We start from the raw sequence: 17755 nt of genomic DNA on the forward strand, positions 1-17755 counted from the left end.
AAAAGGTATTTTGCAAAAAGACCTTTTCCCACAGCTTACCGACACTGGCTACCTATTTCTTCATGCAAAAATTTTTCTAGAAGCAGATTCAAGTCTTCCTCATGTTCTCAGCTAAAAAAGTTCTGAAAAAAAAATTGATATTGTGCTCTGTCGTGTGAGTCAGCCCTTTTCTTAGAAAGAAATAAACTTAAGTGGTTAAGACAGAGACCTGCACCAAAACTACACAATACTCAGAGCCAAGTCAGCAACAGGATATATATATCAAGTTTCAATAAACCCATAAAAGACAAACTTTTAGGGCTAATTCTTCCAAATAATTTTAACAAAAAAAAACAGCAAGAAAAAAAGCACAGACGAATTTCTAGAAACTATCTGACCAAACTCAGAGGTTTGCAGTTAGGCATTAACATGAAAAACAACTCCTGTGATACTCCACGCCTAAGTCAAGAAAACATTTTCTTTCACCTAATTGTACATATGCCTGGTCCAGCAATTAGACATGGGAACAGAGAGTTCTTTCATTATTAAACCTTTCTAACTTTGAATAGGCACAAACATCCCAGACATAATTAAACTGGGAAACAAAGGGCAGGTCAGGAAAAGATATTTTAAAACTGTATTAGAGGACATAGTCTACCCAGCTTAAAGTTACTGGTTCCATATTTTACCAGGTTTCATAAACATTCTTACAGCTGCCAGCTTTCTGATGTTGCCAACAAGTTTGACCTATATATAAGAAAAAATATTATAAGTATGATCTCTGTTCAAATGATCTGACAAATATTTGATAGCTCTAGGGTACTCTTCATTCTCAGGAAGGTATTTTTGAAAGGTGAAAATGTGAAATCTGAAAACAGATCACAAAACATAAGAATGGGATGTCAGCAAGGCACCCCCACTGCCACAGGCAGGATTTACTAAGCTTAAACCCTTTGTGATCAGCTTGGCTGCCAACACTAGTGCATTTCTTGCTTGTTTTCCAAGTTCAGCTGACCTACAACTATCAAATTATACTGCAACACATTCTAACATTAAAAAGGATCTTTCTACCTTCTTTCCCTGCTATTCAGGTCCATACCTAAGCTATGCCAAAGAGTCAGAGATGCATCTACATTCTGTGTCCACGAAAGCATTTGCAACCTTTCTTCAGGTTGCATACATACTATCTACTACTTTTAAATTAAACAAAAACAACATTTAAAGTATTTTAATAGAACAAACATCAATAGCATAAAATTGCTTTTATTACTGACATGAAACTATACATCTACCAGGAAGTTTTCTCTTGCATACACACAACACAAACACCGTTCAGTAACTAATAAAGCAACTGATGCACTCCCAGCATTAACAGAAGTAAACCTAGTGAGGTAAACATCACAGAGTCAAACACAATTCCAGTGCTTTCAGAAACTCTCCTGGGAACAAAAGAGCAGGCCCAAAATTCATAATGAATATTTAAGTCACCATTCCCTATCTGAACTGCCATTCTCTAACTGAACTGTGGTAAAAGCTAACTTGGCTCAGACTCTCAGCTACTGAAGCAGAGCTGCACAACTCTAGAAAGAAAAAGATACTGAAATATGGCTATCCTCATACTATTAACACTCAAATACATTTAAAAGTCTTTAGTCTGACTGGTCAAACTATTGTCTCATCTCAGCAATAGCCTCTTGTGACCAATTCAAGTAAAGTGTAGTGACCTTAGTGACCTCAATAACAAAAGTGTTCCATAGCCCATAAATTTAGATAAAAGTGATGTGTTGCTGTGTTGTGGATAATAGAATAGTTTAGTGCGAAGAAAGAAATCCTGTTCTTAAGTTTTACATCTCGAGGGGAGGATCTGAAAGAAGTTTGTAAAGAATTTTGCTTTAAGTAACATGCAGTAATTAATCCAATATTCAATTAAATAAAAATTAATTCTGAAGTTTTATGAAGTATGATCTTCAATAATAAGGTACTGACTGCAAAGGAATAATGAACAGCTGATTCCAGATGATATACAGTGAAGAGATTTATCATAAATATTACTCAGTCATCTGCTTTGAGCCACATTTGCAGCTGAAATAAGACTTCACCAAATACACCCAACCAACGCACAGAAAAGGTTGGGCTGGACTTTTTTTATGATTGAGTCAACAAAGTCCTTTTGTGACAGAAACTATTTCTTACCAGTTGTAAACCAGTAGGAAACCCTATATTCTAAATGAATTTGTGTTATCTGCATAGTACCTGGGGAAAGTTGATGTATAGTCTCTGTCTTACAAAAATAAGTAACATGCTACAAAAAGGGAATCAGAAAGCTACTGCATGAATCAAAGTCAAGACTTCTGGGAAAAGGCTAAGAAACAACTCTTAGGGTCAACACCCAAACCTGCAAAAACAACAAAAATTAAGTCAAAACAAGTAACATTAGTTTATCTTGTAGTTACCAAATTTAATGAAGAAATCAAACAGTAAAGACTATAGTCAATTTTCCTCACACTACTACATTTTTCTTTTTAAATTCACACAAAACAAGTGAAATCACACTTAAGAACAACAATAGAGGGATTCAACACTTTACTTGATGCAATAACAAACTATTCCAGGGATCAGGGACATGAAATGTCTAAGGAATCTGGCTTACTTTGCTTTACAAAATGAAGACATAAGACTTATTTAAAAAGTGGTTATGAACATCTAAAGGAGAAAATTTCAGCAAGAAAGGAGATGTGTTAATCCAATACACCACCAGAATCACAGGGTATCAATCACAGTAGATTGAAGGTGGACAGACACATGGTCCTGAAAATCATAAGAACAATATTCTGAAATAGCTGTAAGACTTAGACAAATATTTGAACCTGTCGATTTCTATTATACTTCTAAATCAGACCCCAATAATTGTAACTAAAGAGTTTAGCATGCAGGATGGTGCATTACACAAAAGTAACACTGTAAGAGCTAATCCACTTTTTCCCTATTTTCAGTTCTAACCACGCAAGTGTGATGCCTCTCCAGCAACTTTTTTCTCTCTCCTCTGCTATTGGAAATAAATATACAGTTTAAAAAATCAATTTTTTTAAGCACAAAGAACACCCATTACAACTAAAATGTAAGTAAAATTCTGGCTTTTCCTTCAATAACATAAATAGAATTCAACACAATACAAAAACAGAGAATACCCTTCTATTCATGAATTTTTATATTAGCCTGCTTTCAGATTACTTTATCAAAGTGCTTCTTCAAACTTCATCTTAATACTAAAATTTTCACCTTATCTGCAACTATTCACTATTACTGGTACAAGCAAACTTACTAGCATTTAAGTTTCATTTGCAAAGCTTGTTCATAATACACAGATCAAGGAGATGCAGATAAACAAACTAGCTGAAATAGTGTTATGGAGTACACCTTGGCTCTAACAAACACAATTTGTCGCATTTTAATAAAGCTCTGTAACTTCTTGCAGTAAAGATTAATTTATTTTAACAGCTGGGGTTTCTTTCTCTATTTATTTACTGGGGGGAGGGGGGTGGAGGACACAGGCAGAACAAAATGCTTGCTCATTCTCACACCATTTGTGCTAAATTTGGGACGGCTGCCACCACAGCCATGCTAGTCATGGATTTCATGCTGTTCACTCCGGGGCAATTCCACCAAGCAGGCGGACTGGAGTACATGGCACTACTTTCCAGCCCCTAGTGAAGCCCAAGAGCACCACAGGCTATGCACAGTGCAGAACTCCTGCAGGCATCTGTTACTCCAGATTGTATCTCTGTGTAGCACAAAAAAATGGGAATACACTGCAGTGACATACCAGAGTCAGTACAGGGTAACTGCAGAGCCACTACAGACAGAATTTGTGTGAATGTAACACCTCACCAATGTTGCAGTACACCAGGAAGCACTTGTGCTGCCAAATGTTATGAAGAAAAAGGGTAAGACATGAACCCAGACCTAGACTATTTTTCCCCCATGCCAAGCATCTGGAAAACACTGAAAACAGTTAGCACAGACAAAGCTTTAAAATAAATAAAATGAAAAATAAAATGAAAAATAAAATAAAATAAACTAAAATAAATTACAAATAAAGTAAAAATAAGATCTTAAATAAAAACAAATGAAGTTTTTTTAAAAATAAAATAAGAAAGTCTCCAGCTCATACTGTAGAAAATTTACTGTGTAAGCAGACTACTATCACATAGTAGAAACTCATATAATGTCTTCTGCACTGCTTTTAATGACACAGTAGAATAGCAAATTCCTTGACAAAAGTATTTAATCTGGCCTTAAATGTATAATGAAAACAAAGGCTACTTACACAAAAACATAATTCACCTGATCACTTGTGGTCCCTTTTAAAGACAATTGTTTACCCAGAATTTCTTCTAGATTTAATTGTATTAATCAAACCTTTACAGCGTTAAAAAATAAATCTCCCTTTAAGATTTACACAACACTGAAACCCGCCACAGAGCATCTCTGGAATACAGGAATCAGAAAAGTGACTGTTGTGAGAATTGAGCTGGAGGCAATCTCTGCACTGTCTGTGTAAGCAGACACGAGAGCCCACAGATGGCAAGGCAGAAGAAATCACCTTCTGAAATACTGCAAGATGGCAGGGCAGAGAAAGCAGATGTAATCAAAGCATTTGGGATTTCAGTTCTCTTGTACCGAGAGTCTCTAGTCCCATTAACAGTATTAACAAAACTAAAATCTCCCTCATCATTTGCATCTTCACACAGTTCTACACGAGAAGTGAGTTTAATGGCTTACTAATTTTAAATTTGGAAAGGACTTGAAAAATTAAAACATAACATCCAAAGATAACTCTGAAAGACTAATGGCCAACTTGTACTTCCCTAAACTTCAATCTAAGACTAATGGCCAACTTTTACCTCCCTAGAACTTCAAACCAAGTATCAGCCTCTGCCGATTGGAAAGATACTGCGGTCTCTTTATTATCTTTGTGGTCCTTTACTGAACTCTCTCCGCCAAGCCTCACCTTTTCTTGTTTCAGGGAGCCTGTAACAGTGTTACACATCCTGGAAGGGTGACACCTCCACACGTGGCCTCACCAAGTCCGCATACAGGACAAAACTGAACGCCCCTTGACGCACCCGCAACACTCCTCCTAATGTTGCACAGAGATTTTCACTTTACCCCTTACAAGGACACATTGCTGGCTCAACATTGGCTTGCTGTTCAACAGTACCCCCAGGTCCTTCTCCGTAGCTGGCATATGCAGTTGCTGTTCCAGAAAATTCACACTTTCCCCTTGCTTCATGAGGATCTTCTACCCACATTCTTCCATGCAGCAGACCAAACATCAAGTGCTTGTATCAGCCAGTTCCCCTTTCTTATATTATCTGCAAACTTGCTGAGGGTAAACTCTACTCCACTGTCCAGGACTTCAATGAAGATGTTCAATAGCAGGGGCTTCAGCAGTGAACCCTGGGGTACACTGGAACAGCTTCTTTTTAATGGCCTTTGTGCCACTGATTGCATCCCTGTTGACCTGACCATTCAGATAGTTCTGGATACATCTCACTGCTCACTTCTCCACAAATACTTGTCACCTTTTACCATAGAACACAATGTCAAAAGCCTTACTGAGGTCAAGATAAATACTATCCATTGCTCTCTGTTCATCTACCAAGCTAACTGCCTCATTGTAAAGGGTTATTAGCTTGCTGAAGTGTGACATCCCGTTCATAAAGCCCTTCTGACTGCTCTCACTCACCTTCTTGTCCATTACATGTTTGGAAACACGTTTCCAGGATCAGCTGGTGCACAACCTTCCCATGCGCTGAAGAGAGGCTGACTGGCCTGTAGTTCCCTGGATCCTCCTTCTCATCCTTCCTGATGACAAAATTAATATTTGCTCTCTTCTCTTATGCAAGAACCCCTCCCAATGACCATTAGACCTCTCAAAGATGGCTTTGCAATAACATCAGTACACATGGCAGAATGGAACACCCATCATGCAACCATCCTGTCAAGCCCCATGGGCTTACAACAGTATTTAAGTGTTCCCTAACCTGATTCTTTCTTCACTGAGGGTGGAGAAAAAAGACACAGCAGAACTTGAAGATGACATGAGACCAGAGACAGTCTGCACCCAATTTTAAGGGCGTTGCTTAACTCGTCTAACCAGTATTCAGCTGGAAGAGACAGTCCCACAGGTAGTGAACAGATCTCCAACCTCAGAGAAGCCTCTTCCAGTGAACAAAAAAAGTATTTCCCTAGCTCAGAAACTCATCTTCAGTACTTAAAATAGCTTTCACTACTACAGATAAGATACATTTGGTAACACTATCTGTCTGAACTGTGAGAATAAATAAAAACAGATTTTCTTTTTCATAATGTTCTAACATGAAGAAACAGATAAAAGAGTGACGTTACTATAATAAGAAAAAAACCTAGCCAATAATATAGTAAAATAGCCAAAACTTCTGCATTTTAAAGTTTTAACCTAAAAGTTTTAAGTAAAAGTTAAATTTAACTACAAGTTTAACTAAAAATTTTAAAATTTAACTAAAAGGTATGTGCTTTTGGAATGGACCTACCATACTACAGGTACACCCTATTTAAATGGAGCTGACCAGAATTTTGTAGGAAAAACAAATTTTAAAATAAAGCCAAAATCGGGAAAAAAAAAACCTAAACAACCGTGTCAGCTGAACACATCACCAGAAGACAAGGAAAACCACAGGAAATCAGTTCTGTATCTTCAGGTCCTATACTTAGGCTTTCTCTCTGTGTAATCTGTATCATTTCTTAGGAAATAGTGTCTGTGACACTTAGAAACTTGAGAAATTGTCAAAAGGCCACTAAAACAAAAGGTAATATAAACTCAAACAGCAAGGAATACTTGAAGCTTGTGAATGGAATTTCAAATTTAGCAACAATAGGAGGAGGGGAGGAAAGGTTCAAGCCATGAATCACAAAAATTAGAAAAGAGATACAAATTTCTTGATGCTCCCTGAAGACCAGTTTACAAGTTCAGACAATTGATTTGCACAGAGAAAACCTCAAACAGAATAAATGTCAAAAGCACTGACATGATATACAAATTTATATTTTCCAAGGGAATCTCAAAATAGTAGGAATGCATATCTAAGAGGCACATTTCTATGAGCTTTAATCCAATGCCTTATAGATTATTATCACAGTAAGTACAGCACACCACAAATTACATAGGGGACCCTTCACTTCTCAACTACACGCATCTGCCAAACTACTCTCACTCTGTCAATGTAATTTTTAGCATAATATTTATAAATGAGACAGAAGAAGGTTGTAAGCTGTGAGAATTAAAGTACATGACAATGTTGTTATAAGAGCATGGAAAGAAAAGGTTATATGCAGTGTCTCAATTTGCTGCTACTGCTTTGTTTCCTGGATAAGGAGCTCCAGCATACATACCAAATTCTTATTTCATCAGAAGACAAAAAAGAGCATATGTATGAACTTCAGAGGGTCCAACAAAATAGTTAGAACATTGGCCCTTCAGTCCTCCCACAATGGGCCAGCTTCAAATTTTGGCTTCAACTCTGCACCATTAGCCAAAGGAGAGCTACCAATATTGGTCTGAATTAGGCAAAGAAACTACATGCACAAGACTCAGCCATCAGCCTACACACTCCTTCTTCAAATACAGGATCATTCAGGACATTTTTCATACTAAGCAGATCTTAAAAATAACCCACACTACCAAAAGTTTTTTCTTCTACCATAAACACATCTTCTTTTTCTTTTTTCAAAAGAAAAATTTTCAGTGATAGCGGATTCTTCTCTGTTATCCCTCCCTGCTATCTCTAGTTAAGAGTAGCACTAATTTGAAATCAAGTTGCTAAATGTAAGGTCTAAACAATACTTTTATTTAAAATCTATAAATCTCAATTTTCATTCCCCTTTTGAAGATAACGTTTACGCAATATCTTCCTTACTATTCTGTGATCCATGTAGTTCCAACAAATCAAAATAAGCTAATTTTAAGTTATTTTGCTATTCAAAATTTGTATGTCACTAAAACAGAAAATAATATTCAAACCCTTACACAAGCTTTATGAGTTTTTGAAACTGGAAGCATTTCTACTGATCACAAATTGCTGCAATAGCATGACAAACACTTCAACTGAAGATTCTTTCTTTCCTTCTTTCTTTCCTCTCTGTGTAAATGAACAGCCATTACAACAGAATAAGTTTACACCTTTACAGTCAAACTTCTAACACTCTGAAGGAAAAAGTATCATGCCACCCCTTGTGGCATTTCAATGAAAAACTATTTTTAAAAAAGATTAGGCTTGGGTATGGTAATTCCCTCAAGTTTTTTGGTTTTCTAAAATTTATTGCCTAACATTCATACCTTCAACAGAAAGGAAAGGGAGCTGAAGTTTTGAAGGTCTCCTCCACTAATTAAACAAAAAACTCCGAAACAGTTCAACTGTAGCCTCTTATTTCTCAATGATGCTACTGGTGAGCAAGCAAAACCTCTAGTTTATTTTTGTTATCCCCATCATCCAATACAGAACTGTCCTCATATATATTCTACCACTGGACAACACAGAAGAACAGAAGATATCCATACAATTTGTAATTTGCCTTCTTGCCTCATGTTTTAAAAAGAAGTATAAAAACTAAGGTTTCCTGCAGAGCACTAAGGAAGGAGCAAGGTGCTCTGCTAGACCTGAGCACTGACACTTACATATGAGGAGTATGCAGAGTCAAAATAATGTCAGTTTTTTAACCAATTGAAGCCAACACATTCTTTAGTACAGCCACAGACTTAATACTTACCTTTACAGAGACTTAGCACAAGTATAGAAAATCCAACAAAAAAAATCCACCTTCATTTCTACTTTGTGCTTAAATTCCTTATGGGAGAATGAACCAACTAAAGCACACTGTGTTTTGCATAAGGATCTAGAATATGAGCACTGCTTTTTATCATACGGTCCCCTTTACTATATACAGTTATGGTTCACAAGCAACCGGTTTTAACATCACCTCTGCGAATCAAATATAAATGTCACAACAATCAAAACATCTTTTAAGAAATATTTTAGATATAGATGAAGCTGCTAAATCCTTTGGATAACATAATGATGACTTTTTAACAAAAAAAAAGTTTCTGTTTTTGCATTTTACTGAAACATAGATTTAAAAAAAATGCAAGCTATTTCATAACATGAAATAATTTCACATTTACAGCCAGGTTCAACTGAGTAACTTCAATTCACTACAGCCATGTTTCTTCTCATTGAGAAGAAACATTTGGTGTGTAATGATTCCACTAAATGGTACTGACCATTTAGCAAAAGCCTGATAGATTCTCATTTCTTGCCCTTTAACAAGGTTCAAATTCAAAAGCTAAAGTGTGAGTTCAATTACATCACAGCCCTAGTCAGCATATGTTATGTAGGAAATCACCAGAAATGCTTCAGCACTTGGGAATTGTCACAAGAAAGAAGTAGCAGCTGATAAAGGCAGAAATTTTGCCCTATGCTGAGCATATAAAGCAGATAACAACTTATTTCAGCTGTTTCCCTGACTATGTCTACCCAAGACATGAAAGGAGGAGACTGTGGAAGAGTTGACAGCACCACACAGGGTATTATCATCAGGTATCACGTTCAGTTATTCAAACACAGAGTAAGAAAAAACAAAACAAAAAGTGTGACAAGTTTTGTTCACATCTGTTTATAATAAGGTCTGCAAATACTTGTCTTTGCAGGACAGAATTTATTCCTACTACTAAAAAAAGGAAATAAAAGCAACTTCCTCAGACATTATCGATGAACTGTCACTACAACAGTTCTAGCCACACAAGTTAAACAGATTAAGCTCATTAGAATAAAAATAAAAGGAGCACAAAATACATTAACTTGTAGAACACTAAATATCTGCACAATTTGCCTCTATCATTTTACTGATGTAATTCTGTTTCAGCTTGCTGCAGATTAAAGCAAAGCTGAAACAAATAATTATTCTCAAAAGTTTCCACCAACACTTTTTTCACATAGTGGAGCAACCTGCACCATTCTGAAGAATTAGCCAGTACAAATGTACCCATTTTAAGAACCTACCAGAATAAACACATCAGTAAAAGAGACAACCTGCTGACAGTTATCCCTCTACAAAAGGTATGTTTACATCAAGGTTTAAAGTATAAGCTCTCAAGAGCAAGGACATTATCTTCATAGTTGTCTCTAAAGCATTTAACAGACTGTAAGCACTTGAAAAAAAAATCTAGGGAAGAAATTAAAGTGGACCAGCATGCTTGGCATTCTCTTCTCAGTAGGTATGAATTATGTTTAGGTTACAAGGGCACAGCTGTAAAACACTCCTGAATTCTTGTCAAACACAAATGTTCACAAATAGGAAAAAAAATACACTCCTATAGAATCCCTGAAGATAAGGAGCTAACGTGTATATCTCAAACACCAATAGCTGGATAACTGCAGAGCCAACCAATGGTTTGTGGAAAATGGGATATGGCTGGAGAAGGGGCCATGCAGGGGTAGGACAGCACTCTTCTGGGACAAGCATCCTCATTCTAGTCCACAGAGACACAAAAAACAAAAGATAGAACCAGCACAGAAGCGAGCATGAACTGTTGACCAAAGCCCAATGCTGCAGGGAGATAATGAGATCATCAGGGATCCCCTAAAACCCTCCAAGCCATTTCCAGAAAGGCCTCAAAGAATGGACCATACAAGATAACTGATCTACATAGAAAATGAAAACCTTTGTTTCAGGACAAGGAAACTACCTCCAAAAAGCTACCCCACCAAGCCCTGCCTGCACATCCCAGGACATCCCATAGCCAGACCAACAGTAGGAATCAGGGCCGGTGATCTCTTTTTCTCTCTCTTTCTTCCTTTTTCTCTCTCTCCCTCTCCTTAATTCATCTCTTCCCTTCTCTCTTCCTTTCTACCCTATCCCTACCATGTAAGCTGTGTGCTTATACAGTAGGCCAGGGACTGACATACCCATTTCAATGCCAAGCGTGCAATTTATGTAAAAACCCAGTGACTTTTTGTGGACCCTCCAACTTCTGTTGTCCCTTTCAACCACAAGTATTTATGAATCCTGGGTGCTCCTTTCCCCTACTTCCTAAGTGTAAGTACTGTGAAAGGATAAAAGAATTTTCCAAACAGAGAGGTGTAAAAACAGAATTAATTTAATGAAGCTAAAAAGCAAACTCCTCAAAACTTCCAGAAGAAGAAGAGTCTAGAAAAAGATGCCACCCAAAATAGTAAGTGGGGGATGTAGCTCCTTGATTTCAGTGAGAGCATCTTGAAAAGAAATAGAACTATCTCAGCACTGAAAATTAATAGCTTGGAAAAACAAGCAACACATCACTTTTTCTATGAGTTAAGAAGTGAATATTTCTATTATTCTCATGCACATACAATAAACAATCAAATTAAATGGCAACTCGCACCAGAATTTACCATCTATCAAATGCTTTCAAAAAATCATAGTCATACAAGTAGAGGAATATACAAGATCATTCTTTTCTATTGGTTTGGTTCTTTAATAAGTGGCTCAGCTCCCCAGTCAACCCCAGCCACACCTAGGCTCAATACACAAGAGCCACAAGCCATAGCCAGAGATCACAGCAACAGAGTCCTACTCCTGTTCCATAGTTTCCATATTTTCAAAACAGCAAAACTGAAACAGAAGTTAAAATAACAAAGCAGCAAGACCATCCAAAGCACAAAACTGAAGCTAGTTCAACTTTTAGATATTGACAACATAGAGATAAGAACTTTAGTGAGACTGAGAATTTACAAAATTTATGTAGATGCAAGTCCTTCATTTGTGGTCAAAATAACAAGCTACAGGAGTTAAAATACACTGCAGTAATTTTTAAGTACAGTTTCACATGCTTAACTACACTTTTTCTACAAGGTTTTAACATATGTAATCTTCCCAAATATCTTTGCACTGCCCTTAAAGAAAACCTTTTTTTCATTAGTTCACTACTGCTAATAATTCAGTATTGGAGAAGCTTTCAAAAATATTTTAGAATGTGACAACTGAGGTATAAGTGTAACCTCTACCAGACGCTCAGTTTAAAGTCTACCTAATAATGCTTTAATTATTTAAAGCCTTATGAATCATCAAGGTGGGGTAGGGGATAGAGAACTTTAGTAAAATTACCACTGACTTTTGAATTAAGTTGCTCTGTCCATCTTAATTTTCTTTCAGGCAGTAGCAGCTCTGTTGAATGCAAACCTACAAAAAATAATTATAAACACATTAATGCTAAAATTAAAAAATATTGAATCACTGTGGGATGAAGAAAACTACATCTAGAAATAACAAGGAAGATAAGCCAATTCACCACTAAATTTTATTTTGTATCATTCCAAGGAGAAGGAGCTCTTTTTGAAGTGCTACACTTGCAGACCATTCAGTCCATTTCATTGCCATTACAGAACACGAAAAAACACTGAAGTCAATCTTACAATATCAACACAGATAAAAGCTAGACTGCACAGCCAGTAAAATAATTTTTGGTAAAAAAAAACCCGCTGGCTTTCATATGTGACAAAGAATAGTGGAAAGGAAAAAAAAGAGTGAAAATCCCTCTATATTATTACTAGCCTGATGCTGCAAACACATCTAACACAAATGGAAGGAATGGCACATGCAAACTATCCAGAAGACTTGGTCAAAAAGATACAACATTTACTCTTGAGACTACAACATTAACATAAACGCAAAATTCCTTATGGATTTAGTCTAGATATAGCTACTTTTTAATCTCACATAAAAATCACACTCTTATGTACACGTTTCTTCTTGTAGCTGTATTCTTCAAAGTCTTAAGGAATTATAAAAGCCAGCAAGTAAAAATTAACAAGCCTCGACATTCAACATTCTCAAAAAAACAAAACAAAAAACAACCACCAAAGAACCTCTAACCAGTAAAAATTACAAGTTTAACTGTTCTACCGATAAAATGTTTTTTCAAGTGAAAACTGAATTATGAACACTACAACACTTACCTAATCCAAGAGGACCACACAAGGTGCTAGTACTGCGTGATTTATATTTTTCCAGTTTGTTTTCCTTGAGATAATATCCCCAGCTCCTGTTGATACTACATTCGTGGCAGTTTGACATAGATTTGACCTCACAGAAATCAGCTACCCATCCTTCTCGCTTACAGATTCTGAAAGGCTATTTACAAAGTCTGCCAATGTCTGTCTTAAAAGCCTTTTCTTTTCTCTGACAGCTTCTTCTCTTGTCTATTGCATGTAGATACCATTATATGCAGCATCAGCTCTAAGTGAAATACAGTTCTTACTCCACAGACTGTGATGTCGAAAACTCAAATTTCACATATGAACTGAAGAACATTTCCTACCTTCCGGTAGCAGAGGCATTTGTAAACAGTTATCTGGATACCTCCATACTGCTTATGAGCAACAACATTTTTCAAGAAAAATATTAAATAAAATACAAAAGAAAAAAGTATAAACACACACCTATTAAATTCTTCATTTATAAAATCGGTCTCACTGCAAAATGAAAGAAGACTATGTCAGAAAATCTAAAAAATGAAATAAGGGGGGAAAAAAAATCTGCCATGAAACTTTTCAGCAACGTCCCCACAGTGACTCAGGCCACATTTAACCCGCAGCCAGTTAACAAAACTGGTTAAGCCTCTGACTCAGAATGTTGCCGAGAAGAAAAAGAGTACGTAAAAAGAGGAAAGCACTTTATTTTTGCAGCTGAAGTATTCAGAACTTCATAAATTTAGCTATGTATCCATGCCATGCGGACAAAAGAATCCGAGGGTGATGTGCTCGACACTGCTAGAAGAAAAAACCTCACGATTTCCTCAGTTCTCTTCCCAGATGTCTACTGCTTGTTTGAGAGGCCTTTTCTGGACAAAGCACGCACAAGTTATCCCAGAACAGTGTCCGATATTTCTTCCTTTCACAGGAAGAACTGCTGCAGGTCAGTATCCACCTTTTCTCTTCTCTGCCAGCTGAAGCAAAAGGCTACAAACATCAAGGACTGACTCTATCGTTCAAGCAACCGAAGGTAAAAAGAACCAGAAAAATCAGTTCTCCCCTACGAAATCCGGACTGGCGTTAGACAAACACGAAACAAACAAAACCCAAACGCCTGAATCTTAAAACCAGAAGCAAACAGGAACCTGGATCGCAAAGAGCACATACGGACGCAGCCGTGGAGCCGAGCCCGCGAGCGGAAGCCTGGGTTACACCTCCACTCGCAGGCACAGAGGGCGGCAGCAGTGTTTGACGGGGGGCGCAGCCTATCAGCGGAAACCTCCTCCTGCCGCTCGGCCGCGGCAGGAAAACAGGCTGGGGCCTGGAGCCACGGACAGTGGGGGCTGGGAGGAGAGAGTGGGGCGAAAACAGGCAAAGAAAGAAAGGGTCATGTCTCGTTTTATTGGCGAAGCTGAACAGATGTACAGAAGGCACCCGGGCGGGAAGCGCTGACCTGGGCCAGGGACATTTCCCGGAGGGCCAGCGGGAGCCGCCGGGGGAGCCCCAGCGTGGCCCGGGCCATGCTTCCTTTCCCGGGCTGTGGGGACAGACAGACGCCGCTGTCGGGGTATGCGGACACAGGCCGCCCGCTCCGGAGTGTGCGGGCACACAGAATCCCAGCTCTCGGGGCGGGCGGACACACGGAGCCCCGGCTCTCGGGGCGGGCGGGCACACGGAGGCCCGCCTCTCGGGGTCCGCGACCTCCCGCTGCACCGCCGAGCACCCGCCCTCGGCCCTCCTGGCGACAGCCCCGCCTCCGCCGCCGGGGGCGGCTCCCCGTGCCGCCCCCGAGGGCGGTCCGGGCAGCACGGCGCGGCAAGGAGCGTGGCGGCCCGGCTACCCTGAGTCCGCTCCGCGCCCGTTCCCGGGGCTGTTCCGGGCTGTTCCGAGTGCCCCCCTCGCCTCACCACGCGCGCGCGCACACCGCGCGCTCGCCTCGCTTCCTCAAAATGGCGCCGCTCCGCGCCGCAGTGCTCCCTATGCGCACGCGCAACCTCCGCGAGAGCCCCCGCGCGGGAGCCTGGGGAGGAGCGGGCGGTGCTCCCGGTACCGCCCCCGCCGTGACGTCACGGGAACCATCCCGAAGGTTCCGCGCGGGACGGGGAATCCCCAGAGCGCGCCCCGCCCTCGCGGCGGGAGTCCCCGGTGCCGCCGTCACTAACCGTGCCGCGGCGCGGTCCCGCCTGCGCATGTGCAACGAGCTGCTGAGGCCGAGAGCTGAAAGCTGGGCCGGCCGGGGCGGGCGCCGCGGGACCCCGGCTGGAGGCCCGTAGGCCGCGTGTGAGTGCGAGAGCGTCCGCCCAGAGCGGCCCTGGATCAGCCCGGTGTGTGCTGGAGAGATCCCCGCCGGGAGGACGCGTGGCGCCGCGGGCCCCGGGAAGCGCAGGTCCCTTCCCATGCCCGCTGCCGCGGACAGAGCGGGCTCCGCAGCGCCGGGTGCTGCCCGCACCCGCAGCGCGGCTTAATCGCGGTGCCAGAGGGGCCTGAGGCCAGTAAAAACCAATAACCACGGATTAATAAAACAAAATATCAGAATCTTCGCTAAATCGACACTTCGGTGTTCCAGCGCACGAATGGAAGTACCCTGGAGGTCCGCATGGTTATTCCGAGTGTGCAGTTTTGAGAGAAAAGTGATGGGAGGATCCTTACTGCCTGGGATCTAAAGGCCTCAATCACCGTTTTGCAATTTTGAAATCCTTTTACCAACGCAATCAAAATTGTTTTTTCAATTAATTAAGTAAAAAAGTAAATTTACAAAAGTAATATTTTGATATAATTAGAAAGAACGCTGGCAAGTGCTTGTAGCACCTGCATTTGATTGTGGGTTTTCTTTGAAAGTTTCCTCCACAAGTTTTAAGTTATTGTAGAAACTGAGATTATGCACTGACTTTTGACAAAAATTATCTCAAACTGTAGGATTCTCTTTTAAATGCATTTTACGGGCATGTATGTGGCCAATGTAAATTAGTTTTCGTAACTTGATAAAAATCACTAGAAAGCAACAATTGCCAGAAACTTGACTAAACAATTACCAGACTAACAGCAAACAAACTAAGCAACAATTACTGGAAACTAAAAATCAACAACTGAGAACATAAAGTAGAAAAAGCACATGATAATTTCATCTTTAAACTGACAGAAGCTCTGAAACAATTCAGAAGTTCTGAAACATTAATCTTCAGCTCAACTCTGAATATTTAAACACCAGTTCCAATTTCTAACACCAGCAGTGTTTTTCTAGGTTCAAGAATTCAAGATTCATCACAGTCTTGAGTGCAGTGAAACCTCCTTTCTCTTCATCCTTGAAGTTGTTTGTCCTATTTGCCTGTGCTGCAAAGTTACTAGCACAGCCTGATGCCAAACCTGAAGCCGTGAGCAGGAAAGGCAGGGCAGTGCTCTGCCCCCTGGCCCAGCTATGAACCAACAACCCAGGTCGTGGTGAACCTCACACCACTGGCCTCAGTTCATCAATGCAGCCTGTCCAGATCCCTCCCTTCCTGTTCTCCAGCAGACCAACACTCACACCCAACTTGGTGGTGTCTGCAACACTGAGGATGCACACTCAATCCCCTCATCCAGATCATTGATAAAGATATTAAACAGAAATGCCCCCAGAGCTGAGTCCTGGGGAGCCCCGCTGATGAGCGGACATCAGCTGGATGTAACTCCACTCACCACCACTCTCTGGACCCAGCCATCCAGGCAGGTTTTACCCAGCGAACAGAGCACTTGTCCGAGCCATGGGCTGCCAGCTTTTCCAGGAGAATGGCATTGGAGACAGTATCAAAGGCTTACTAAAGTCTAAGTAGACAGCATCCACAGCCTTTTCTTCATATGCCAAGCAAGTCACCTGTTCATAGAAGGAGATCAGGTTGGCCGAGCAGGATCTGCTTTTTCCCACCACACTGGGTGGGCCTGATCCCTTGGCTGCCCTGCACATGCCATGTGATTGCACGGTAGCACTCAAGATGATCTGTCCCATAACCTTCCCAGCCACTAACGTCAGGCCTGTAGCTCCCCAGAACCTCCCTCCAAACCTTCTTGTAGATAGGTGTCACATTGGCCAATCTCCACTCAAGTCACCTGGGGCCTCCCAGGTTAGCCAGGTCCATTGGTAAATGAGGGAGAGTGAGCTTTTCCACTGGCTCCTCAGTATCCTTGGGTGGATTCTATCTGACCCTCTACACTTTTGATGTCTAAGCAGCTCAGTAGGTCACTAACTGAATTCTCCTGGAGAGAGGCTCACTTCTGCTCCTTGTCCTTGTCCACCAGCTCAGAGGGCCTTGATAACAGCTGTCTTCTTGTTAAAGGTTGACCCAAAGCAGGCATTAATTGCCTCAGCCTTTTTCTCATCTTTAGGTACAATGTTTCCTTCTGCGTCCAATAAAGTGTGGAAATTTTCCTTGGTCCTCCTTCTGCTGTTATTTTTTTATAAGAACCGTTTAATTATCTTGCGCAGGAGTGGCCAGATTGAGTCTAGCTCAGCTTTTGCCTTTCTAACTTTCAGCCTACATAACCTAATACACTTGTACACTTCTTCCTTGTACAGTCCTGAGTTGCCTTCTTCCAAAGGTCATAAAATCTTCTTTTTAGCTTGAGTTCCAGAAAAAGCCCCCTATACAGCCAGGCCAGTCTTCTTTCTCCCTGCCCCCTCCAGCTCATCTTTTAGCAAATAGGGATGAGCTGCCCTTGTGGCTTTAAGACTTCCTTCTTAAAGTGTGTTCAGCCTT

General features: G+C 40.5%; 1 protein-coding gene across 2 annotated transcripts in view; it reads right to left on the reverse strand.

The window, feature by feature from the left end:
- Positions 1-12235, reverse strand: part of GPBP1 (GC-rich promoter binding protein 1) — a 34415-nt gene extending 22180 nt beyond the window's left edge. For both annotated transcript variants that reach the window (XM_054288190.1, XM_054288183.1), the window contains exon 1: positions 12167-12235. The gene's annotated coding sequence lies outside the window, so the exon portion shown is untranslated. The remainder of the gene's footprint in view (positions 1-12166) is intronic.
- Between the last annotated feature and the right edge of the window lie 5520 nt (positions 12236-17755).

The sequence above is a fragment of the Melozone crissalis genome, unplaced genomic scaffold (assembly GCF_028551555.1).
Source record: "Melozone crissalis strain CALT ecotype California unplaced genomic scaffold, PUWL_Pcris_2 ptg000005l_1, whole genome shotgun sequence".
Classification (NCBI taxonomy): Eukaryota; Metazoa; Chordata; class Aves; order Passeriformes; family Passerellidae; genus Melozone; species Melozone crissalis.